Source organism: Diadema antillarum, unplaced genomic scaffold (assembly GCF_040938485.1).
Source record: "Diadema antillarum isolate AM-2024a unplaced genomic scaffold, OU_Dant_1.0 seq00000693_RagTag, whole genome shotgun sequence".
Taxonomy (NCBI): domain Eukaryota; kingdom Metazoa; phylum Echinodermata; class Echinoidea; order Diadematoida; family Diadematidae; genus Diadema; species Diadema antillarum.
Genome location: NW_027271598.1, coordinates 2,156,673 through 2,183,439, shown reverse-complemented (window position 1 = coordinate 2,183,439; position 26,767 = coordinate 2,156,673). Strand labels below are relative to the sequence as shown.

At 39.0% G+C, this 26,767-nt stretch overlaps 1 protein-coding gene across 1 annotated transcript in view; it reads left to right on the top strand.

The window, feature by feature from the left end:
* The first annotated feature begins 3,251 nt into the window (after positions 1–3,251).
* Positions 3,252–26,767, top strand: part of LOC139737482 (uncharacterized) — a 69,150-nt gene continuing 45,634 nt past the window's right edge. The window contains exon 1 of the mRNA XM_071648156.1: positions 3,252–3,408. The gene's annotated coding sequence lies outside the window, so the exon portion shown is untranslated. The remainder of the gene's footprint in view (positions 3,409–26,767) is intronic.

Below are 26,767 nucleotides of genomic sequence, written 5' to 3'. Positions count from 1 at the left end.
TGTGGAGGCTCGCCCTCTATACTGAGATCATTTACTTCAAGGTCAGATGATAATGGTACATAATACACCTTTACATTGAACTTCGTGATACCATGACAGCAATATTTGAATTTCATATCCATTACAGAAGCTACAAGTTTCAAAATACACGTATTTTCTATGATAAAAAAGCGAAAAAGAGAAAACCGAGTACTATTAGGCTAAATCTAATGAAACTCGACAAATGTTACGTAGCAGGTTTGATCATCTTTAGAAGATGATGCGCCATGAGAAAGTCAAGTGCCAGTTTTGGCGCCAGTTGTGTGTTTTGATTACTTTATAGATTGATATTGACTAGCATCAGACGTTGTTTAATGAGACTTCAGTTCATTCAAGATTCGTGTGTGTTGTACTTTCTCCAGGTGATACATTCGGCAATTACATCAGTGCTCTTACTCATCTGTGGGCAGACCGATTCAAAATAATTTATTGTATGGTTTGAGTGGATCGTTCAGCAGTTATGTTGTGGCGGCCAGATGAAAGATGTACTCGCCATGTGAATGACATGTCCTAAAAGTAAGTTTTGTGCTGGCTATTTATCGATGTTCACACGAGCCGCTGATGTCATCTTCTCAGTATTCATAACTAGAGTGCAATCATGCTTAAAGTCTTGTTCTCACACCAACCAATGACAATGTGAATGTTGATGTATAAAGACTGGTATATGCACTACCAGCGCACTTGGCGGCGGTTAAGTCTACAGAAGGAGTTGGTCTCACGGAGATAGTTTCGATACTGAATGCTTTTGATGCTTCAGACACGGATTGTCTCTTTAACTTGAAGAAGCTACTTCGAGCCGTCCATTGACTAGCTGTGAGTGGCATCCATAATGCAATATGTCTGGGGTTTCCCTCTTTCTCGATTTCCTCCTCTCTTCGATCACCAGGCGGTACACCTTTTAGCTTTACCACACGTAAATATTCCCCTCTTTTTTTCCGGGGTCTTTTGGTCTTATTTTTATTGCCACTGGTCAGTTGAAAAAGCGTCATGTCTTCTTTGAGAACTCTGGAGGTATCACCAGCATGAGTCATTCGCGATGGCTTTCTGGAATTCGCGTTTAATTTGTGGCGACATCGGTAACGCCGCGTAACTTCGCGGTGTTCGTTACAGGTGTATTATTGCGGCTGTTTTTGAGTGTCCCCGTCAAAATGTCGCTATACGCATTCATGAATGCGCGTTTGTAAAGTGGACTATGAAGTGTCATTGTCCATGGGGAAATGGACTAGTTTTATAATAGCATGAGTAAGAGAACTTATAGAAATGTAGATTTTTTTTTTTGGCGAGATTTGTCATCGATTGACCATCTTAGTGATCTATACTGTACAGTTGGGTGAGATGATATTGCTAGCAGTTTTCGATGTCGATGTATGAAATGAAAAAAAAAATGTACAGCAATAAAAAGTGTTCACCCATAATCCTACGATATTTATTATGATTCAACTATTCATAATCACGCATATCTCAGTGATTTTTTTCTTTTAATAACAGATGCTATTTTCTCATCTTGTACGAAATGTTGATGTCTTTCGATGAATAATGGTTGTAATGTGATACAAACATGTATCTGCTGGATGTATAAAGTTGATGGAAATTAGATTATGTATTCATTATATATATATATATATATATCTATATATATATATATATATATATAAGTGCGTGTGTGTGCATGTGTTTATACAGAAAGAGAGAAAGAGAGAAATACATTTCGAGCTGTGGTGTTTATTTAGATGAAGTAATGATTGTGTGAAATCAGCCAGAACTAGTTATAGAATATAATCATTATGGTTATATGTTCGTCGCTGTTGTGACAGATAAAACATGGAATTTTTATTTTCAAGTCTTCTGCCGCAGGGTATAGAACATATTAGAATCGTACTACCTAGTCTGTTGAATAATCCTGTTGCATTTTGTTTCAGCGTCAATCCTGTCCACTCCACTCCATCCCCTTCCTTTACTATTTCCGCGCATGGCGAGAATGTGAGAATTCTCCGCAGTTGTTTTCTCAAAGTTCCGCACACCCACACTTAGCGGTCACAGCTTTACGCGTGCTGAATGATCCTCTCGAGCAAGGGTAAACCGGTTGCTTTAGTACAATCCCCCATAGGTGCCAATTAGCTAAAAACCGCTCTGGCAGCTTTGTCATGGCGCGCGCTCCTACCCATTGGACAGGTGGGAAAATAAAAAGGAGAGATTTCCACCGATTAGGCGAATATTTACCGATTTCCGTTCGGAAGTTGTAAGATGAGGTACCGAAATATTTTCCCCCATGGCTAACTAATTGCTATGCGCTTTAAATCGTCATACTATAACGAAATAGAGTAGTGACATTACTTTTGTACGAATAATGTAAATTATTAAATATCTTATTTTGACATTTGGGGATTATGCTTTGTAACGTTGGTACCTTTTCTTTATAAAAAAAAGAGGAAAAAAATCAAAAAGTGTTAAAAAATGTGAAAATGTGCTCGAGATGGCAGTCCATCCATCTAGACTCCTGCTATTTATTGAATTATTTATTAAAAGGAGTAATTTGTGAAGAATGGCTGAAAGTTGCACCTGATAGAGACTCAAAATGGTGTATTAATTGTCAAAGTAATAATTCACATCAGAAAATTTTATATTGACGGACATGATATCATACAGTGAGAAGAAAAAGAGACCTGGGGGAGAAATAGAATGGTCATAATGGAAAGAGAAAGGATGATATATCAAAGACGATCAGAGAGAGAGGGAGAAAGGAAGGAGAGGGTGAGGATAGCATGGAATGTTAAATTGATGTTGAAGATTCTCCTTCTAATGTGTCCGTGAACTGTTATACCTCTTAAAGTGAAATAAATGATTTCCTTTTCACGTCCTAGGAAGCACTTAAAGACGCTTTCTCACAACCGATTTATTCCCATAAATTTTATTTCGCAGAACCGCTTACTTCTAGCCAAGCCGCTATCTCCCATACCTTTATCCTCTTGATAAACGTCACAACTCTCAACAGATCCATCCAAACGAGCCCCAATATCTTTTTCATCACTCCGCACAGATAACCGTGACAATAAAGGCGGACTCCACCAAGCATCGCTGCTCGACCAATCACAGCCGTTGTTCGACGTCACGTGGACAAATCCTCTCTCCAGCGTCGGACCAATCCTTGTCGGAGTGTCCGATGACACGAACGATCATTTGAGCTCTGTGCTTCGCTGCGTCAATTTCTCCTGGCCTGGAGCGCACATTTTTGGAATCGTCCACCGCACTTCCACTCCGTCTATATAGTGGAGTTTACCGAGGATTTTTACGTTGGATTTTACTTCATGTGGAGCAGCTTACTTGTTTTAGTGATGGCTTGGAGTTTATATCGAAGATAACCAAAGGAAGGTAAGTGCAATCTTTTTTTATTAATGTAGGTTTTCCCATTCATTTTCAAACTTTTTTCATTCAATTTCACAAATTTTTACTTCAATTTCGTCGCAGGATGTCGGGAATAGGCCAATCTTGCTTTCAAATTCGTCATTTGTCGTTCATTTTCAAATAAAGTCCATTCAATTTAGTCATTTGGTATACATTTTCGTCATTGACAGTTCAAATTCGTCAGTCTCACTCGCAGCACTTAAAACAGCAGGATCGATTTCGTCTTTTGTCAATCATTTTCGTTAAATTTTCATTCATATTCGTCTCATATCTCCATCCGGTGTGATTTTCCAGTCATTCATGTATTTTTTCTGTAACCGTTCACATTTTACATTCAGGAGTTAACATACACACAAGTGCCCCCCCCCACACACAGAACCACAGATACAGACACACACCCAAGCAATCCGAGTACACACTGATACAAACATACGTATACCGTCTCGCAAACGAAAACACTGACAAACGATTTCTAGGCAAACATGATTAAAGACAAAATTTAAGTGTAGAATTGTAGCCTGTTTAATGTCAAAGAATGGATAACATAATTATGTTTGCTGCTTTCCAGGGTACAAAAATTAAAGTTTGCTTCATGCATTATGATGCGAAAACCTGAAACATTACGAGTTAAAGTTCAAAAGGTGACACTGACATACTGTCCTGGGTTATGTCTTTTGACTGTCGTTTACCCTTCAATCAATTTTGGTTGGCAGTCATGTTTTCCGTGTGTATTGTCTAAACAAATGGTTAGGGAATAATGTGCAACGACACAATAGAGAGAAAGTAAAAATATGTCAGCTTGAAGTTGGTTCCCCATCAAAATAAAGAATCGACAACATCTGACTAATTTGAATGAAAAATTTATGAAATTGTGTAAACAAAAACGAATTTGATCTTCACATTCTGCGATCCGTCAGCTGGAGGGATGAATTTGACAGACAATCGACGATTCTGAATGCTATGTCTTCGAAAATGTTTGACGAAAAACGAATTACAATGACAATTAACGAAATTGAAGTTAGGATTTGCGTTCCACGTGTTTCTCGGGACGAAATTGAATAATAGATCTTTGAAACTGAATGACAAAAGTGCGAAAATGGATGGGAAAACCTATATAAAATTAAATGGTCATGTTAGCACGTGTCAATAAGTTTGTTGATTACAGCAACCTGCTTGCCTATGAAAGTGGAGATGTTGATCCTTCATTTGAAACTAGTCAAATCATATCAGATTGAGCTGATCTTACGAGAGTGCGGTACCAGGCCGGACAGAGAAATACCCTCACACAACTGCTCAAAGATATCAACTTGTGTGTTTTTTTTTTTGTCTGTTTATTTTATTTTATTTAATTTATTCATATATTTATTTATTTATTTATTTATTTATTTATTTATTTATTTATCCATCTATCTATTTATTTAGGATCAAATGTATTGAATTAATAACCACAGTCGAAATACGTTCACTTTCAGTTCAGGTGGTCCAAATTTCAACCAATAGCGAGAAAATTATATTTATTCTTCCTCGCCTTTTCTTTTACATTTTTTCATTTTTGTTTATCATTGAGAGGTGTATTGCACGCAGTCCAAGCAAAGAGTGAATTAAAAGCTCCTAAAACTGGCTCAAAAAATAAGATTCGAAGGGATCACTGATTGTCAGTAGAATTTTCAGCATTTTCATAAATACGATAAATAAGATATCGTCATATCCAATTATATCAAAAGTTGTCATTTAAAGATACTGTCGTCACGTGGTCGTATACAAGAATAAAGAGAAACATACAAACATGCGCTGATAACGAGAATACTTAAAACGGGTTCTAGATAATGCTACATTACAGAGTAGTGAGTTCCTTTGCGCCGGTGACAAAAAAAAGGGGGGGATAGCCTAGATACAAATATTTCTCTCGTGTGTACCAGCAAAACGCGTCAACGTGTCGCTGTAGTGTGTTCGAAGCGGCCTCTCCTTTTCAAAAACCCATTCTCTGTAAACTTGTCCCCCATTGAAACCGGCGTCTTTAGCTTTACACCTCATTTCACGGCCTGTCAAAGGGCTTCTCTCGGTTCAGTGGGAGAGATTATACGTCTAGTACTCCGTGCAGTGTTGGAGTACATTCATTTAACACATAAAACCTACATTCAGTCGGGCAACTTCTACATCTGCCAAGCTATATATCAATAGATATCAATATATATATATATATATATATATATATATATATATATATATATATGTATACATACAATGAGCTAATCTAAAATGAGATTCACAGATGAAACAACAACAACAATAAAACAGTGCGTACTTAATGAAACTTTGCTGCAGGAATGTCTCACCCGAATTAGCACATCAGGGGAAACCAGATAGGAGGGATAGATATTCTTGTGAGAAGAATTAAACTAAGAGACTAGAAACAGAAAAAGAACATGAAGGACATAAAAGCGAGAAAGATTACGAAATATCTTTATTTTTTAAACGAAAAAACTCCTCACTGAGGACTTACACTTGTCTTCTTCTCGAACGCTGTTTATGTTGTATAAATGAGAAAAAAATGCATGTGAACGAAGTAGGAATCAATCCCCGTACAATCATATTAATTCTAAAGGAATCAACACGTTTACATTTGCCTTTAGATGGCGATTGTTGCATTGTAACTGGTAGTAACTATAATATACGCATACTGTTGCTGCGGCCTATGTGGCCTATAGTCATACCTCCAATTTTACTATCGTTATCGTCGAAATGCAAGATCACAACTATTTCCTTTGTCATCAAACATTTTTCTTGCGAGTTCGGATGTCATTGTGATTATGATTATGCGATTGTGAATGAATGATCATAATTATTTTGTGGGTAAAGTTTGTCTACCCAAACCAAGTAATAGGGGGACCCGCGTTTTATTCAGAATCAACATAATTATTAAAGGCGTTAATTGGGAAGCCGGTGAGAGGGAGAGATAGAGGGGTGGGGGCGGGCGGGGAGCAGGGACCATGAAGGAAGTATTATTCAGGTTATGTAGAGGAACACTTAAAAGACACGCTATTCAAGAAGATCCCATATCCCAGGGGAGGAGAGCTGTGTGTATAGAAGGCACACAGAAAGCCCACGGAGGACACACATTCTTTGTGACGTACTACCATTCTTCATGTTCTTGGAGGAGAATCCTTGTAAAAGTCGTTAAGAGTCTGACTTTTCATCCCTTTGATTAAGGTGGGTAACCTAACAGATGTGTTGTTGTTGTTGTTGTTTTCCTTTGGAGACGTCTCTAAGGTTTGCTCGTTACTTGAAGAGCAAATTAAGAAGGATTTTCAGAGCATGCTGTGGTTAAAATGCCCGAGGAGTCGGCCAAAATTTACTCGTTGTGCCCCTTAACACAGGGACAGCGAGCACGGAAGTGGGATCAGAATCAACTAGTGGAGTTGATCTCCTTCTGAATTACGTTTGACACGTCCCTCCACGCAGAGTTGTACTCGGAAGGTGTAGAAATATCTAATAACCACAACCAGGAATGATCCCCCTAAATCCTGGGTGGAATCCGTTTTAGGGTACGTACAAATTCAGCTGAGAGACAACTTGGTCGAAACAGCTCCTCCACCTCTGTCGTATCTTGTGTATGTTTTAAGTATGTATATGTGTGTATGTGTGATGTGTATGGTTGTATGTATCGTGTAAATGTTTTTGTCGCTAACCCAGCTTGATGATCTTACAGAAAGGTAAGTTTAAATCACACGTGATCACTCCACAATGTATGTGTTTCATGATGTCAGTCAAAAAAGAAAAAAAGAGAGAAAAAAAGAAGGAAATTGTGCGTTACATAGTTGTTGGTGTTGTGGGTTTTTTTTCCCCCTCAAAATGTGAAGGAGGATGGATTTATCTTGAAATCATTACCCGACAAGTCATTTTCTGGATCCGTCTAAAGTGAGATATCAGTCACTGTCCCGATAGACCAGCCACCAACCCAAACTGTGTCAGTTGTGATGAGTATAGATCGACAGTGACTGATTGGCATCCATCATGGAACGCTTAAGCCGTGATGACTTCCATGAAAGTTTGATGCGCGTCCCATGGCCTGCATATCTGGAGTGTGACCACCGCATACAATGCGCACCGTTTGTGAAAGCTGGGATTGGTCCGTTGACGTCACGTGATAACCCTGTGGCGCCTCTTCTCAATCAAAAACTACTCTGACATCGTCTGCTAGGTGGATCAGACCAACCTTCCATCGAACACTTTTGCAAAACGTATGGTACGATGCCATGATACTGTTATGATCTGCTTTTGGACAACGGATATCCCATACAATTCACGTGCAGACCAATTTTCCAATCAGCCAGCTCCATCATGGGGATTATTCACAATTACTCTCGGGAAGTCACCCCTAAATTGGCTCTAAATGCGATTCCCGTCACTCGATAGCAACAGATGGATTAGAATCTTAATCATCGCTTCAACAGAATCAACATGCAAGAGTCCCTCTAGTACTCGCAGCGCATCCTATCTCGTAAACTTAGTTCCTAAAATGTGGATTTCTGGTTACTATTTTGGGAGGGAATATGGATTGGGGTATAACAATTACTATCTTTTTGCAAGTTTGTGCTTTTGTAATCAAGTATAACTCTGTATGTGCACTCAAGACTTAGGTCAATTTCACAATGTTTAAAGTCAATTTAAATTGTTCAGCGACGGATATCTCAAATTGAAGCAAGGACTGCGAAATCGAGAGCGTCGTCACCATTTTATAGTGTAATTCCACTCCATATTCAGTTTGGATTAACCCTAATGTGTACTTTGAGTAGCGATCGGCGCAGAAAACCCTATACCGTTGTACACACTGTCCAAAGTCTCTGACACCGGAAGGGTTTATAGATAGAGTAAAAATGAAACGAAGAGAACGAAATAAGTATCATCGTAATCGAACATATGGAATGAAACGTAAAAAAAGTTCGAATGTTTTCAGTGAACTGTTAATTATACCATTATCAACGCAGAGAAAGCCACAATTAAGCGCCACTATTGACCTGTATACTAATCTCCATGAAATTCTATGTTTGACATGATCAAATTTCATTATTCGCTTTCGTCACTTCATCTAATTCACAAGATATTGGAGTTATGACCATTTTTGTTAAATCTTCTATGACTTCATCATTTCATCTCCGATTTCGATTGATTTATACCATTCCGTTTATTTTGTAATATAGTCACATTTGGCAATTTTAGTGTGGGACTGAATTTAACTATGACTTATCTCTATAGTGGCACACATTTAGTAGCTCTCCCATATTTGATAGATTGTGGTGAGATTGAATTTCACATTAGAATGACATTTGGCAAATTCAAGCTCAAGCAGCACGATAACTGTAATGAGAGTATAAGGAAAGTACACATTTAATATACTTTCTTTTACAAGCTGTGAACGCTAAAGTTATCTTCAAATCTCCCTTGCAAAAAAAAAAAAGTGTGTCACAGTGTGTGTTGTGTGTGTGTTATTCATTAAGCAACAGAACTGTGGTAATGGCCACTGTGGAATGAATGCTGTGATGAGTTGACCATATTATGGTTGTTATTGCCGCGTTATTGACTCTCATTTGGAAATTGAAATGAGTGGTTCCCGATGGACATGGCATCCACTCATCACATTGAATACTATGAAATTAAACAAGGACCCGCAAAAAAAAAAAAGATAGAGAAATGACCCACTTTACAGTATGATACCACCCGTTTTATACATTCCCAGACGTCTTAAGCTTGTTTGTGTTTATGTATGTGTGAGTGTGTGCACGCCGGCTTGTGTGTGAGCGTGTGTGTGTGTGCATACACATATAGATAAACATATACATACATACACATGTTTTATATATATATATATATATATATATATATATATATTTGTATGTGTGCGTGTGTGTACGTGCGTGTGCGCGCGTGTTTGTGGATGAGCACAGTATGTGACGATTCCAATCCATCGTGACCCGTTTTTCGCGGCATCCCGGTGCCTGAACAACCTTTATCCGACCCAGTTGTTGTCATGCAGTAATGAACATCCCGCGACTGCCGATTTCAGATGGGCGTTTTCATGAAATGGATTTCGAACATTACATTTCTTACAACTAGCTGGATTTGAAGTCTTTCCTCATATCGGGAGGGCAAGTGGCGTCCGCCTTTCGGGGTATCTGTGGCGTCAATGGATCACTTTAGTCCTATAATGTTCTTAATTCCGTGGAACCCAAATTGATTGACAGTGTATGGATGTAGATGTTGGGTGACGGATGTAAATCGTGTTTATTGGTTGCCTGGCGACAAGTGTCCTCTCTCCAGATGGATTTCAATTTTCGGGAGGATTTCTCGACGCAGACGAACCGCGATATTATACTGGGGATATCGTCTTTTTGTCGTCACAAGACAGAACGAGAAAGGACGAGACATTTTAACTGTCCTAATTACCGCCGCATGAAAGTTGTATCATATTGATAGCTTTATAGTACATAGCCGAATATCATCCCGGCCGGGTCTTTGCAACAATTACTGTTGATCTGAATTCGCGATATCTTGACGACGCGGGAAGTGAAGGTAGAGTGATCATCTCAATCAAGCCACTTGTCTGTGACCGTGTTTTTGCTTTCTCTCTCTCTCTTTTAAGCCTTATATATATATATATATATATATATATATATATATATATATAATTATATTGATAAACACCAACGTCGTCTAGCTTAGGATCTGTTCTGTTTCTATCACTCTCTTTCCTTTGTTCTACCACAATTTGAAGCAATTTGCCAATGGAGTATGATTTCTAGGAGCGGCTATGTATGACACCAAATTAGTTGTTTTCTGATTGCGTAATTGATCCAAAATGAGTTTGGTGCGTGTGGCTCTCGCAGTCGATTACTTTCGATGAAGTATTATATCTAGCAACTACGTAAATTGACATTTGGCGTGAGTGAAGTTAATAAATAATCTTCTCGTTTGATTAAACTGATTCATAATGGAAATGTGTCGAGGGTAATTAACAGATCTCAAAGAATTTGAAACTAAAAGTCATCTTCTAATTTGAACCTGTCCGGATATGTCATGTCGACATTGCACAGTTTCATTATTTACTCGTCACAGCGCAGAGCTTTATTTCGCCTGATCTGTGCTTCGCAATGAAGTTAGTAATACTCGATTTGATTAACTGGGGCCAGTTCACGGCGCAATAAGTTCACCACATTAACTCTGGATTCTCCCTGAACGAGCGACTCCACCCTCCCGTCACGACCCCGAGTGATGAGCTTCACGGAGCGGTTCTAACGAGAGGGAGAGACAGGGAGGGGGTGGAGAACGTGAAAAGTCACTTTTTTTCAATCTGTACACGTGTGTATCGTGATAATTATGTTTGTATATAAGATGTGTGTGACTGTGTGTTCGGTGGGTATGTGTATGTGCATTTTTGACGAATCGAGGCCACCAAATCATAACTTCGCAAACCCAGGCCCTCGAAACATATACCAGACATATAATTTCTGCACTCTGAACAGTTACAAGTTCCATACAGTTTCGCTACAATGTTATTTTATTCCATTTCTCTGAAATAAAAGTACAAAAACATGATTTTTTACGCGAAGAATAATGTCATGCGCGCAAGCCACATTACTATGTTTGCGTATGAGTGTGCATGCGTGTGCGTACTACTATGTGTGATCGTGTGTATGTGTGTGTGTGTGTGTGTGTGTGTGTGTGTGTGTGTGTGTGTGTGTTTGTGTTTGTGTTTAAATCCGGAAAGTATCATGTCCGTCTCATCTCGGGCTCCCATGATTTCCCGGTGGACCGACGTCCCTCTCTGCGCACTAACGATTTCACCACGTTCAAGTGTGAGCGGACATGGAACAAGCAGGACCACAGTTCTCATCTAAAGAAAGGGGGATGGCGGGAGAAATCAGTGCCTCATTTAAGACCGTTATCATCAATTACGAGAGAGAGGAAGAAAGTGAGAGAGGGTTAGGGAGACAGGGTTATAGAATGGCAGGTAGAAAAAAAAAGATATAATGTGTTTTGCTTTTCACCCCTTCAGCCAGTTGCTCCTCCAAGTCTTAAAGGTTCGAATGATGCGCGAGAAACCTCACGCTTTCCGATCGAAACAATTTCATCTGTTACCCAATATCCTTCCGTGGTGTGAGTCACCTGTGATCTTTCTTTAGCCTTGCCTCAAGCTGTCCACGCTTTTTTTTCCCCGATATAATGCTGGTTAGGTATAGGCCCTATTAACGACTTTATGATTAACGGCTCACCATGAAGTTTGGATATTTTCATTTCTGATCACTATTCAAGTTAAAATATTGATATATTTTAATGATTTCCTTGATTACAGGCAGTACTAGTATTACGTAATTTGCAAAAGCTTGTCGCATCCTTTCATCGTATTACCTTAAATGTGAGACACGGTCTATATGTAGCACTTAATGTTCAAAATAATGACATCTGCCTTTTTTTCTGATCATCGACTTCTCTCTTTCTGCAATTCCTTCTTACAAGGACTAAATGCGACCATTTTGGGTTTTTTACGTCATCAATCTCTTAGCTCAGTAGATGACAAGTATAAACGCAGCTGGAAGTTCTTTTCTCTTTGTGTGTGTGTGTGTGTGTGTGTGTGTGTGTGTAATTTGTCGCTTTATCAGTGTGTAGTAACTTCATATCCGTGGTAGATAACAAATTTCAAAAAAGGCGTGGTAACATCGTTCGAAAACACCGAAGTCTATATGTTTCAAAGCAATGCACAGATTGTGAAGTCCTTTTATGGCGATTTTGTGTTTCCAAAAAACCGATATAATTATCTTGCAAGCGGGCAAATGGCACATATTATTTGATTAGCTGACGGTATGCCCCACCCCCTCCCGTAGGGTGTGCATTAATTCCCCCATATTTCACCTGTCTTGTGATAATACTCTCTCTCTCGTCTGATGGGGTATTCCGTTCTTCTTTTCTCTTCGACTCGCGTTCTGTGTCCATCATTTGTGTGTATATTTTTCGAGTTATTCAAAGATCAGTGAGTTTTCTTTGATAAAATAAACTTATTCGTCAGTGTATACCGTGCTGGACATGAGGCATACTGGGGTACAATGTACTTATGATTTGGACATGATGCATAAACTGAAAAGCAGTTTCAGCATGATAAACAAGAGTGGTACTGTACTCACATCCTTTTCTCCGCTCACTCGCCGGCATGCATGCATGCCATTATGGATTCCGCGTCCATAATAGTATCGCGCGCGTCCGCCCGCGCTTTTGGTTTCATCCTAATTCGAAACCTCCGGGGAATTCACATCGCTTTTAATCAGACAAATTTCCAAGGTGTCGGACCTGAGCTCTTACAGAGTCATATGTTGGTAATCTTAAAAAAAAGTATAGATTGGTTGGTGAGTCAGTGTGGCCCTCTGGCCCTATAGCATCGACCCTTTTATACCTCCGCTCTTTTCTTTGATGCCATTTGCTAAATTGGTCGCTACCCTCCCTTTTCAAGAATTTTTTCTTTTAGGAGAAAAGAAAGAGAAAACTGAGGAAGTAAAAAAAAAAGAGGACTGAATGATGGCAACGTGCGGTTGATGTAGAAATGGAGATGGTTGTATCATAATGTCGTGAAATATTTATGTATCCAACAGACGCAAAAAAGGAAGATAGATGTATCATGCAGAATATAGTGTTTATTTGATTTTATTTAACTTATACGCGCACCTTCTTTCAAACATGGACAAGAGAGCAAATGTCAAAAGAATTGAGAGAAAATGGTGAAGTATAATAAAAGAAAATACAGAAGATGAAGTACAATTATTGAATCCTCTTGTTGATTTGATAGTCTGGTATTTGAGTATATAAGCATGCTATTCATAGGATATCATTCAGCAAACTGAGAATGCATAATATAGTGTTTATTTGATTTTATTTAACTTATACGCGCACCTTCTTTCAAACATGGACAAGAGAGCAAATGTCAAAAGAATTGAGAGAAAATGGTGAAGTATAATAAAAGAAAATACAGAAGATGAAGTACAATTATTGAATCCTCTTGTTGATTTGATAGTCTGGTATTTGAGTATATAAGCATGCTATTCATAGGATATCATTCAGCAAACTGAGAATGCTGATGCTGATGTTGATTTGATAGTCTGGTATTTGAGTATATAAGCATGCTATTCATAGGATATCATTCAGCAAACTGAGAATGCAGAATATAGTGTTTTTTTATTTTATTTCACACGCGCACTTTCTTTCAAACATGGACAAGAAAGCAAATGTCAAAAGAATTGAGAGAAAATGGTGAAGTATAATTAAAAAAATACAGAAGAAGAAGTACAAGTATTGAATCCTCTTTTTGATTTGATAGTCTAGTATTTGAGTCGTCTATTAGCATGCTATTCATAGGATACCATTCAGCAAACTGAGAAGAGTGTCATGAACATATAGCCATTATCAAATAGCAGTTATCAGGGCTCGACGCTACAACTCTTTTCTCTGGTGGCCCATTCGGGCCACTAAAATTGTTGCATTTCAAATTTTGGTGGCCCGAAATAAAAGGAAATGTATATTTAAAAAATCATTTTGAAGTTAGCTGCCCAATCGGGCCACCAAAAGATAGCCTTTTTGGATATCTGATGGCCCGACATCAATTTTAGTGGACCCGGGTGACCGGGCCACCATGTCGAGCCCTGATTATAACAATTCTGAATTAACAGCTACTGACGACCGAACTGATAATGACTAGTGTGACTTTGCAGAAAGGCTAGATCGAACGCCATGGGAGGAGAGCAACCACCTTGATCTACCGGCTGGTATCCTTCTTCTTCTTTTTTTTTCTGTATAACGGAGAAGGAGACTTCAAGGAAAGCCGCTCGCTCTTATTGGCAATCAACGTAACATCTCGGCTCCACCACTCTGTTTGCCGCGGTGACTGTTATCATGCGGCGCCTGTGATGCAACTAACTCTCGCCCCCGGGGCAAAAGAAAATATTCTCATTTTTCCCACTCCTACTGAATATAAAATATTACGTAACAATATTTTCTGATATTGCATTCGTTTCTTCGATTATGATGCTTCTATATCTGGAAAGACTGTAACTAGAACTCATTTCTTTCCAGTTTTCCGTTTAAAGCAAACTGACAGTTTCTTTCCCGCCTCAACTTCTTTTCATGCCTGAAATGACAATGTCGTTTGTAAAACACTCGGAATAAATCTGAATCAACTGTTGCTCTAGGGTCTATCATTATACCAGTTTTAAAGACTGAGGAGCAATATCGAGTGGGAGAACGACATGCCGCCAGAGAAAATTCAACTTTTATGACTTATGCTGATATATTGGCAATATCGGCATGGTGATACGAAGGAGTAATACAAGGGCGAAATCTTATCAAAATGGTAATTCCACGACGTGGAATGGGATACATAGAGATTTTGAGTTGCGTAGATTGAAAATCGTACGATGGTATCTGGAGCCTTTTTCGATGTGATGGATCATAGGATCATATTTGAAAATTGCATCCTTTGCTTTTGCTTACGTGACAAGATAGAGGTATGTACATTATAGCATTGAGAAGAATTTCGTTTTGGCTTACGACTGAGTCGCCTGTGGCTGCAGAGTCTACCGCCTTAACTATTTCCTGGCGAGAAAAAAAACCCGAAACAAAAGCCGACAGTTTGACTAAGACATTTTTCCACGAGATAGGGTATGAAATAGAATGACAAACAGCAGAAAAAAAAAGAAAAAAAAGAAGGGGGGAGGAGAAAAAAGACGAAAAAATGCGCCAACGTACAGCTGTAATTTCCTCTTGTTGCGGATCGACAAGAAAACACCTGCACCACATCAAATCAAGAACCATGAAACATCAGAAAAGAATATAAACGAAGTAAAAACTAATTTCCCCAGGTAGTGGTACACCTTCAGGAAAAACAACCCTATAAGTCAAGAAATAACTTCATGAGCAGATATCACAGGCAAATGCAAAGCAGAGCCTTCGCCTTGAAAGGTGAACGCTTCGGTGATGCCAAGATGTTTGTAATACGTCACACACGCCGGCGTAAGATGAGATGAAATGAACCATTGTTGAGTGAGTTGTCCGTCAACAAATGTTGCTTTTGCGTTAAAGACTCCTAGGGATTGGAAGGTTCTCGTAAATGGAGATATAGTGTATGTGTATAAATTTCAGTTTTCATCGACTTGCTACATCCAGCAGACACATGTTTGTATCACATTCGAACAATAATTCATTCAAATACATTGTCAACATTTCGTATAAAGAGATGAGAAATATAACATCTACCCAAAAATCACTGAAAAAAAATGATGATTACGAATATTTGAATCATATATAGCAGGATTATGGGTGAACACTTTTTATCGCTGTTCTTTGTTTAATCATGATTACTTGAGTATGTTTATATATATATATACATATGCTTGCATATATATGTTTACTCCAAAAATGTTTATATGTTTATTTTTTATTTATTTGGTTATGTATTAATCTATTTGCTTATTTATTCATGAATGTGTTCATTGGTTTTTGTGACTTGAAGTTGAGACTTGAATTTGGTTAGAATTGACTGAGTATAGAACCGAGAAAGATTTATGAAACTGCTTTCGGAGCAATAATGGAAAGTATACTTGATATTGATTATGTGATTTATATAATATAATGTAAACATATACATTTACATACACACACACATAGATAGATCTGTATACTGTATATAGACCTACATAATACACACACATATTATATACATATATGCATATATTATATATATATATATATATATATATATATACGTAGAAAACTTTATAGTTATAAACATAATTACGTGCCTTACAGATATGAGTCGCATTCCTCTCTCAATTTACTTTCTTTTAACAAAAAAAGAATGAAGACTTTTTATCTTTTATGATGGATTATTCGACCATTATCACATTGAAACCAGCCTTTCCTCTTCATCACTCAGAGCTTTGGCTCTTCCAATATTTAAGCCCTTTAGATGACTTTCCGTCATTTTCTTTTTTTTTCTTATCTGGCCTTTTGCGTGCTTGGGGTCAATCACCGCAATTTCCTGTGGACGTGGACGTGGTCTCGTCTGTTTAAAATTTACATCTTTTCACGGACGCCATTACAAACGGTTTTCGCTTCGTATTAAAGATGAAATTCCTCTGATGACGAGAGAAAATGTATTTTTGAATCGAATCTTCTTTCTTCGCAGGTGCGTAATCCTTTTAACCCTCGTGAACCCTTCACCTAACAGCTTTTGATTTGAGCAGGGAGGCGTCACCTCCCTGATTTGAGCAAAGCGAAAGATTGTATCTTTGCGATGTGTTCCTAATGTATTTGCCCCCGTTGGCCCCCCGGGTCCCCATATTTCATCGCACGTCATTTGCACAGCACATCACACATCGCCTCACGCCCCAATGCCAACCGTCCCTGACAGGCGGAGGTGATGGCGATGTCCGACACTGAACCAACAACCCTGCTATCTATGGGAGGTGAGAACGTTTTCCTCTCGGTGCCTGTCTTCCTCCAGATGACCTTTCACCTTTGACATGTCTAATGACAGCCGGATATCGCTGTAGGGGTCTAGTAATTTGGGATTATGACGACAAACTGTCTGATATTACATCCACGATTGATATGTGTTATTTTTACGGTTCCATAAGAAAAACTTAGCAACTTCCAATGACGTCGACGCGATTGAAAAAAAGACACACACACACACACACACACACACACACACACAGAATACAAACAAGAAACCTTACCGAAATCATCAGCAGATGGAGTGTGAACCCAACAATGTCTCAACCACTGACTTTCTCTCTTTCTCTCTTCTGCTTTCTTTTACATCTGGTTGACAGTTCTGCTGACATTCTCTTGTTATCTGAGTTAACCAAACCTTCAGAAGTGATGATTTTATCTTGCTTTTATACAGGAATCGAGAACATTATGTGTGAATAAAATCGCACAAAAAGAAAAGGGTTTCTAAACCTGAAACTATGTGAACTATGTGATACTTCATCATAATCTCTGTGAAACCACTTAGTGAGAGACACTTTGTGATAGATTTGGTAAAAATAGACCAGCAGAAATGGAGAAAAAAAAAGCATTTTTTTTTCCACTAAATGTTGGCAAAATAAAGGGTGTTTTGTCTCCTACCAGAGTTGCATTTCGTGACGTATTTGCATTCACATTGCGAATATCCTGGCATTCCACCGTAAATGTCAATGCACCTATTGACGTAAATGTTGCCAAATGAAACAAAAAGAACTGCCTCATGCTTCGTAAGCGACTGTGTATATGTCTCGTTGACGGTTGTTTATACCGGTATTATGGATTGTTGAATTAAAAAAGAAGAAGAAAAAGAAAAAGATAAAAAAATAGCGTGAGAAGTTATAAAGATATCAGCAAAACATTCTATGGTCAATTGCACAGTTTAACACGAAACCTTCCGAAACATCAATAAATATCTACTAAATCATGATTGCATCATTATAGAGATATATCATCTAACTTTATGGTTCGATGTTCCCTTAGTGTATACTCCAGTTTATCACACGTTAGTTACGTCAGTCCATCCTCTCAATATTGAAAAGCATAAGCCAATCTACCATACAATGTTTAAGCGTCGGAATTCCACTAGTTTGTAATAAAGGACTCTTGTTTAGGATTTTTTTTCGTCGCGATGTCTTAGAACCTTTCCCCGACCCCTCTATGTTTACGCTGCATTCATCTGTCACCGGAAAATCACTTGCACTTTCATCGCTTCCAAGTGCGAGATGGCTCAAGTGCGAGGGAAAGACTTCACAAACTTAAAACCAAAAAACAACAGCTATATCAACCAATTCATATCTGATCAAAACAAAACAAAGCAAACAAAATAAAACAAAGCAAAGCAAACAAAGCGAAACAAAACAAGAACAAGAACAGGACATGACAGGAGAACTGAAGTCTAAACCTTGCTGTATTTTAGCTCCGGACATTTTGGAGCCAAGCGACAAGCACAGAGAAAAGGACATAACGTAGTGATGAAAAGAAGAAAAAAAGTACGTACTTCCTTCCTTCAGGCGTTTTAGCCTTATTACCGCGTGGCGATGAATAAATGGAGCTCCAACTGACTTGGGTTAAAATTTAACTGAAAAGTAAGAATGATGAGAGACAGGGAGAGAGAAAGAGAGAATAAAAAAAAAGAGGAAAAGGATGAGGATCAGTACACCTTAGGGGGAAAACGATTGAAAACACTTCTGAGAGATCTCCAGTGTAGTATACCCTGCAGATATCCGGACTTTTTTTTTGCTTCTCCAGAGGCGAACTCACATTGTTGAAATGACTTCTCCTTCGCTCCATATTCACTTTCTCCTTTCAAGTCGTCAGGAAAGAAGATGCAGAGAAAAAAACAAAACAAAACAAAAAACAACCCAGCTTTATAAAGGGAAGTTCGGACACCATTTTAGTATCATGTTTTGTAACAGACGCTCTCTATAAAAACAAAACAGAAACTAAGAAAATGTGATACAAGTTTATTTGCCATCGGACTAATTTGCAGAAGAACATTAAGGAGCTTTCTGTAGACACTCAATTCAAGATAGCACCGTTAAAATTTTAGCTTGAAGTAACGCTTTAAAAAAAAATAATTTTACGTAACATTGATAAAGCGCTAAACTCACGTTTTCCTATAAGCGCATCAACATCTAAGTTAGAACCATTTCTCTACCAAATAACATGCAATTATTATTATAAACACAATAAAATGAATAGAAATTATATAGAAACAAAATCAAGCAAAGAAACAAACAAAAAAGGCTTGAAATCTTAAGGTGTATCAAACCAGTTGGTTTTAAACTATAAGATCGGAAACTGTCCACCGTGAGGGGGCATTTTGAGTTTGAAAAAGATGACTTACTCCAGGATTTATTGTGATAGAGAAGGCTCGATTACCTTAGTTGAATCACGCTTTCCATGAAAGAAAAACCTTTGATAAGGGTATACATGCTTTACCTGATTTCAGCGTATCTCATTATATGCATACTCACACGCACACACACGTATAGATACACGTATTATATTATATAGTTATATCTTACACACACACACACACACACACACACATATATATATATATATATATATATATATATATATATATATATATATATATATATATTCTTACCTCTCCCTGACATTGCCTGCACACATTTTGTGCCATTTCCGTGCCGCACATGTTGCAAGCTGAGTTGCTCTTAACTCGGTCAAACTTAATTTAGGTTAGATGAGAAAATAACGAATTCAAATGAAGTCATGGCAGCTTTTGGAATTCATGGAACCATCTCTCAGTCGATTCCGTCAAAGCCGTTAGTCTTTACAGCCCCGCCGCTTTGTCGGGTGAACTCTTTTAAATGACCGCTTGACTATCAAAATGTCACATTTCCTATATATATATACTAAAATAAGATTCTTCTCCAGATTATGACAACATCAAAAACAACAACTAAAGCATCTTTGTAGTTTTGATATCATACTTGGCTACCTTCTCATAAATTTCGAAAATAAAAATTGAGCCCATATCATAAGGAGATCAATTTATGCACTTTATTATTTCTTTATTGGATAAATGAGTGAATAAAAGATCAGAGTAAGTATCGCTAAGTTTGCCGCGGCGTCTCCAACGGAAACACTTGAATGCTGCCACTGTACGAACGTGATGGCAGAGAATGACAAAATCAAGCCCCACGGGACCTGCTCTTTCATGTCTACCGCTGCCAGAATGTGGTCTAATTTCCTTCATTCATGATTCATCCGAAACGATGTCAGTGTTGACGAATAGCGACCATTTGCTCCTCTGATATGGTCTTGTAGGGGTGAGAATGGAGGAGGAGGGGGGGGGGGGGGGAACGCTACGATCCCCTGCGGCTAACGAATCGCAGCCATAAACGGCAATATTGATAATCCCAGCGGCAGTAGAAGCAAAGATTGATCCTTTAAGAAAAAAGTATCTTGGTGTTGGTGATGGCACGAATCAATTTATGCAATAATGATGCTGATTAATAAAAGAATGATGGCCTACGCCTCGGTCGACTCTGTAGTGACTGATGATTAGTGGAGATCTCCTACCCCCCCCCCCCCCCCCTCAGCAATTGCAAGGGTTTAACTTTGTAAGCATTTTCATCAACATGTGCAGTTTCAAAGCAGTTGACCATATTCCCACGGAATTGAATAACTTTAAACCTTCAAACGCGATTATCTCGAAAGTGTGTTTTCCTGGCGAGCGTGTGCTAACGCCCTTCTGTCAGCGGCACGACGGTTAGTGGATATATCCCTCTCCCTGATACATTCAAACGAATTTGCCTTCCATCAGGCTCAAATATCACTGCAATTCTATTGTAGAAAGAGAGCTTTGAGATAGAGGCTATTTTAGCTCTTATGCCTATTATTCATTTCGAATTCTATCTCGTAAATGATAGATAGGTAGCCGAGTAGAATTATGAGACCTTTTAATAGACAGTGAAATAATATAGTAGTAGGAGTGATAGTATAGTGGTATTAGTTGTACCAGTGGTAGCACACAAAACTGTTGTTATGGTAGAAGCGTCAGTTGTTGTTGTGTGCATTCGTTTGTTTAAAGAGTATAATAGCATTGATATATTAAAGCTTTTGATGTATATGAGTGGTGGTAATGGTAAAGTAGTAGTTGGCAGTGTTTTACACGAGAAAGGGTGTGTGTGTAAAGTTCATGTTGGTTTAACTAGTGACAAGATTTCAACCACAGTTCGCATGATGGTGGAGGTGTCGTGACAGCAGACACGAACACCTTTTCCAGCAAGAGGGATAGCCTTTTTAAAGATCTTACAGGCGCTGTTAGCTCTCCACTATACTCGATTAGATTTAGGCGGGCCTGAAACCTCTCAAGTATCCCTTCTTCTATCATTTATCGCGCAAACATTTCGCAACCAATCGCGAGTTTTCGTCGGACCTCCCACTGACAGCAATGGGGACTCCATCGGCAGAAGTGTCCCCACGTGATTAATGTTGTCGAGGGGGCTTTGCATTAGTTAGACCCTTGGCTGACACCACGAATTAAGTGAGTGTACCCGACGGACCGGGGAAGATGTGAAAAATAAACCACGGCATGCACGGGCGGAGAAGTTGGCCCCTGGCGCCACATACTCTCCCGAACGAACCTTTTGCACGCGAGGTCCTTTCATGTTAACTATCATCACCCTTGTGGTAAAAGCAACTTTTTCGTCGAAGAGATAAAATAGACGAAAGCATGTGATTTTTTTTTTTCAATGTCACATCTGCGAGATCCGGTCCATTGATTCGTGACGTCTTCCGTCCATTTGTTATTAGACATGTTGGAATAGATTCTACGAGTTTCGCTTCTGCAGTTTCGACCTGTGTAATCACAGGAGAAAGTTTTATGATCGTGGATTCTCTTCTTTTTATGTGATGGTAAAATGAATGAGATTGAAGCAGTCGGAGAAGTTAGACACACACACACACACACACACACACACACACACACACACACATATAGGTATATGCATATATATGCACACACTTATATCATGGGTTTTTTTCTGTAAAGCTATTAAAAATATAGTTTTCACGTTGGACTGTCACCTTATAAAAGATATGTATTTTTTTTTCTCATGTACAAAATATCAAGAAACAATGACGTTATCGAACAAACATTCATATTATCTTCATTTCTATACTAAAATACCTACAACGCATAGGGAACAACGGATGAAACAAATAAATCAACCTCGAGATAGGGACTCATATCTTCTGTCTGAACCCACTCCTGTTGCGCGTTATTTTGTCAGGCCGATTCTTCATGGGACGTGTCCTTTGATTTATGTGGGCTGGAATCCACGAGATGGCCCATCCATTCTCCTTCGAATTCGTAAATCAAAAACGATATCTTCCTCTTTTTTTCTCTTCCTTTATTTTTGCTATTCCTACTCCCTCTGCCACACCGAAGCCATCATGTTGGATGAAACGTAATTTAGCAGAGACTATTTTTGGTCATCGGGACAGGGGCAGCCAGGGAAAGTGCACTGCACGCACTCACCTTAATTTCGCCCCTCCTTCCTCGTTCGCTGTGCATTATACTCAATCTATTATACCTCTGATTTTTGTCTCACGAGCTCCGCTGCTCCGACCGATGATCTTTAACGTTGTCCATAAATAAAGCACTTCGTTCAGAGGGCTGGCCTGGCGATGTACGAAATTCTTGGCTGGAAGGCAAATTTGTAATTTCTATCTCCAAGGAAAGAAATCGCCATCAGTCTGTAATAAAATATACTTTTAATTCCCTTACATAGGATGGTTGGCGCAAATCCTGCAAAAATAAGATTCAGACTCCTATTAATTATTCAATATTGATTCAGAAATCAGAACCGCAGAAATTGTTTATGTATTCAATTAAAAGTCAGTTATTTTATTTGAAACCGATTTCTGTTATTTCTGTAATACAAATACATAATCGGCATGCAATCTATTTAACATCATGAACATCTAATAAAAGTGCCTGTGTTATCCTATGTTTACAATGGTGAAGAATATGTCGGGTCAAAATAATGATTATAATGCTATTTCAGAACAAATAAAGAATCACAGTGCTGAGTTGATCTCAATGCAGACTTCGTGATGACCATGAAAGCTAGAGTCTAGGTGCAAATCTATTACAATGATATATGAATGAATGAATGAATGATTTATTACCAAATTTTGAAGTTCAAGTTTACAATCACAGATAATCTATACAATCATTGAGGATACAATAACGATAATACAATTAACAGGAATACAAGACATGAAAGTATAGAATATGAAGAAGACATATTGAATGAATCTACAGTTGATATGAAAATTCAGTGCTATACAGAGACAAACGAATTTTTCCCACGACCAAAGCCTGTACTTGTAGCTAGTAACAAACACACTCCGAAATCCAACGTCCGAAATCCAACAAAGACAAGAAAAACCTGGTTACGAGTCTAGGTAATCTGTGGTCGCCATTGGACTTGACCCCCAGTGTCCTGCCCTCTATAAATCACTTTTGGTATCATCACCGATCTAATCTGAGATGCTTCCACCATAAAGGCATTCTTCCATACCCGACATTGAATCTTCTCCGAACGTCGGCCATCTTGGTATTTATGTTCTGACGTCATGACGCGCATAACTCCCTCTGTGTTTCTTTTTTTTTTTGGTACTTAAGTTCAGAGTAGTTTATTTTGATAGGTTAGAATAACTTTGCACATCCACAAAGGCATTTTTGTCCTGTTCACATAAGTCTATCTATTATGTCTATCTATATACACGGTGTAACTTTAAAATGTGTCAATAAGTTTGTACAATACACGATATATTCTCACAGTTGAAATGACTTATTGTGACAACACGCTGATGTGTTTGATGGTAAGATCGTGTCAAGGCCCCAATGACATGCCTTGTAAATAGAAGGTAATGTAAGGTGTAGTACACTTGTACTTCACATTATGAATTATCATTCTCGTTTACGCCCAAGTATTCCTTACGTCGAATTTAGCTCTTTTGCTCAGCTTAATGTATTTCGACATCAAAGGGTGACGCTAACTGCTATGAGTGATAAATGGGCAATTTTACCACAGGAGCTGTATTCATTCAATTTCCAATGCTATCTGTCATGGCATCGACTGCCTAACCCGCCCCTTGTAAGCAACTGATACATCGGGTCTGACAAGCCAAAGGCATGGCGCTGAGTGCTGAGTTTTAAAAGAATTTCCCCCCGAACCAATTCATCCCAATGTGTGTGTGTGTGTGTTGTGTGTGTGTGTGTGTGTGTGTGTGTGTGTGTGTGTGTGTTGTGTGTTGTGTGTGTGTGAGTGCGCGCGCGTGCGTTTGTAGTCGTATTTTGTACCACAGTTAATGAGTCACTGCTCTGACAATGGATTTTTTTAGATACATATACTAGACTGCATATTGTATGACATGGAACACCTGTGCGTATTGTGTGCAATGAGGTACTTGCCTCGTACCTCCTGGTCTAATGCACATCTACGGTAGTTGCAGTCATACGGACTGATGTAGACCGACCAATTTCCCCATATGTATTGCATAATGTTTCGATTGACGTTGTGCGCGTACAAATTTTTAATCAGTCATTTAAATAGCTAATTTTTCGTCTTTGTCTTTGTTTTCTATCTTATCCAGTAGGATCTTCCTACTATAGCTACTCACCAGCTACTCACCGCTTTCCGACGTATATGTATCCGACTAAATACCAAAAGAGAATGTTCATTTTTTATACCTTGTCCCCGGACCTTGTCACTGGTAATCAGCCCCTCCTATTTGGGGAAAATCAATGTCTTTATGCTGTCGACTTGAAAATTTTCATCTAGAAACAACAGTTCGCAGTAAATCTTATGAGTTATAAACTCCAACAATATAAAGTTCAACTGACTTAGTGCTGTTCGTTAGTTTGTCTGTGTGGGTGTGTTTGTGTGTGTGTGTGTGTGTGTGTGCGTGTGTGTGTGTGTGTGTGTGTGTTTGTTTGTGTGTGTGTGTATGTTTACGCAGTTTTCCAGCAGAGTTTATGTTTTTCTCCCTTTTGAGTTATTGCGCATAGGCTTAACGGATACTTGACAAGACTGTGGTCGATGCATTTCCACTTAAATGTGATTTTTTTTTTTTTGGCCACGCAGGTTGTACATTATTGATATCCTCAACAACAACAACAACAACATCCACATGAGATTTTTTTCTTCTTCCGTGGTTTATATAAAGGGCGGCGAGAACAAACCAGCGAAAGGGGCGATGTGTCCAATAAAAGCGAGAATGTGAGGATTCATTGACGGGCGATCAGTGGCTGAGTAGTTCGCTCAGCTCATCAAACAAACATTGTCGCCTTAAGTTGTGATGTGCAGTGACCTCAGCAAACAAAAGAAATGGGGAGGAAGAAAAAAAAATCGAAGCACTTACTTCCAGACAAAATTAAAGAAGAAGGACTTAAGAATGTAACCGGCTGATGAGGCGGGAAGGCCGACACTGGTGCGAAGCCAGAGCTCATTTTCTGGACCAATGGTTGAACTCAACGCATGATTATTGTAAGATTAGACGCAGTTGTTGGCAATGCTCCTCTTTTAATCTGCGCTCTTGGGGAAAGTGCACTAGCTGTTTGCGTCGCCCCTCCCCCTCCCTCTCTTTTTCTTTCCCTCCCTACCTCCCTCTCCTCTCCCCCCCCCCCATTTGTCTCTCCTTGCTTCTTCACACTTCTCTCTTCTCTCCTCCACTTTGATGAAATTCCTCTCTTTTTTATTTCTTTCATGATCATTGTAAGCAAAATAACTCCAGAGTTTGTCGGTCGAAAAATACCCCTACCCCACCATCTCCCCCCCCAAAAAAAAAAAAAAAATGGGAGTGGAGAACAGCGGTGCATGTGAGAGCGAAGGGGGAAGAAAAGGCCGAGCTATTTACATTTCAGCTCACTGGCCAGCAGCCCGAAGGAAAGCCTCTTTTCATATTCGACTGAAAATATTTAGCCTGCTCGATATGGCAACAGTATCGGAAAGTATCAAGTTTCGTCGTTTTTTTTTTTCCGCTTTATATTCGGATGTATGTGACACTGTAATACACAACATGCAAACGTGTGAGTGTATGTGTGTGTGTGTGTGTGTGTGTGTGTGTGTCTGTGTGTGTGTGTCTGTGTGTGTCTGTGTGTGTCTGTGTGTGTGTCTATGTGTGTGTCTGTGTGTCACAGAACTCTACCGAGTTCTGTGGTGTGTGAGTGTGTGTGTGTGCGCGAGGGAGAGGGAAGAACCAAAATTTGGAACGTCTTCACTCTCTACTTTTGTTCCCTTTCTCCCCTCTTGCTCTACATGTGCGAGTATCAAAGCTCAACTCCCAATTGGGGCATGGTCTTGCCTCAATCTTCTCTAGATATTTGTGGAGCGGTGGTATTGGATATCACATGTTGTACTATGTCCAATGCTGAATCGCGGTGCTCGTGTGCGTAGTTGGTGCACGAGCAAGTATGATACACAATCTTTTTCGAATGTGCAGGCGTTGGACCAGATGCGGTTCGGGTTGACATCGATGTACCTGTACTAGATTTCTAGAACTTGGACTGTAATGCATAGACACAGCATGAGGGCGTATCAAGATGTTAGAAAAGCAGTTCGGATAATCCGTTTGTTCCAATGCCACGTATGTGATTTTTATCTCATCTTTTAATCTTGATCGGTGTATGTGATATTTTCCAATGTACTTCTTCGCAGATCATAATTGATGTCACATTGCATAATTTTCAAACTTGTAGCAAATCATTTTA